The sequence below is a fragment of the Pyxicephalus adspersus genome, chromosome 3, assembly GCF_032062135.1.
Source record: "Pyxicephalus adspersus chromosome 3, UCB_Pads_2.0, whole genome shotgun sequence".
Classification (NCBI taxonomy): domain Eukaryota; kingdom Metazoa; phylum Chordata; class Amphibia; order Anura; family Pyxicephalidae; genus Pyxicephalus; species Pyxicephalus adspersus.
Window position 1 is genome coordinate 136,038,156 of NC_092860.1, and position 1,087 is coordinate 136,039,242.

The following is a 1,087-nucleotide window of genomic DNA, read 5'->3' on the forward strand; positions in this document are numbered from 1 at the left end:
ATTGGGCTTCCACGGTGAGATGCCGCATGTGTTGGGGTCTAGTGGAAGTGCTAACCTCACTACGACCTCAACGCTCGTCTGTTAACGGTCTTAGAGTTAAGGACAGGTTGCCCTAAGGTAAGGTTAGGGCTAGATGTAGCTCTAGATTTGGGGGTTAGGGTTAGATTGGTAGAGTTCTAAAAATGTGTCTAAAACTAAATTATTGTTATGTAACAAATAACACCATATGAGTACATTTTCACTAGTATATTTCTAAATGTTTTCTTTTTGGCAGGTCCTTTTGGAACAGTCAGACAGTGATCTCAAAAACATTGCATTCATGCAGCATTTTCATAGGACACCAGGCCAAGAAAATCCCAAGGTGTTAGACATTTTGGCTAATTAAGAATAAAGAATTTTCAGAGAACCAGAAAATAATAACTACTTACTGACCGTAGAAAAGACCATAAATGAAAGACATGCTGGGCAAATAGTCACATTTGCTGATGACACCGGCCTGCAAAATTCATTGACTTGAAATTTGTCTTTAATATTTAAACCATTTTGTTTTTTATGTGTGTAGAACAGCGGTCGCCAACTGGTGGTTTGAGAGAAAATTTTGGTGGTCTTTGGCCGGTACACCCCCCCCGGCGGGATCAGGAGAAGGACCCCGCTGGGAGGACACACCGGCCAGAGCCACGGACCATGTCCCCCGTACAGATTGCAGGCTCACAACCCAGCGCGGTCGGAAGCACCAAAATCCAAAAGTCCGAAGTAAATTTAGTGGTCCAAAAAGGTTGGCGACCATTGGTGTAGGAAGCCAATTTATTCTATTTTTTAATTTTTTGCTGGTTTGATTTTAGATGTTTTGACAGAAATTGTTCAAAAAATTTGAAAGGAATAAGTCATGTAAATAAAGAATAAATAATTGGGGCATTTTATTCTAGATTGTTATATTGCATTTTGTGATGGGAAACAAATGGATGTAATTTTGGGAATCAGCACCCCAAAAAAACAATGAACATTTTGGAAAAAAAATCATCACATGAATGAATGAATGAATAAAGTGCATTTGATTAGCAGCACCTGGCTGCTACCAATTCTCAAA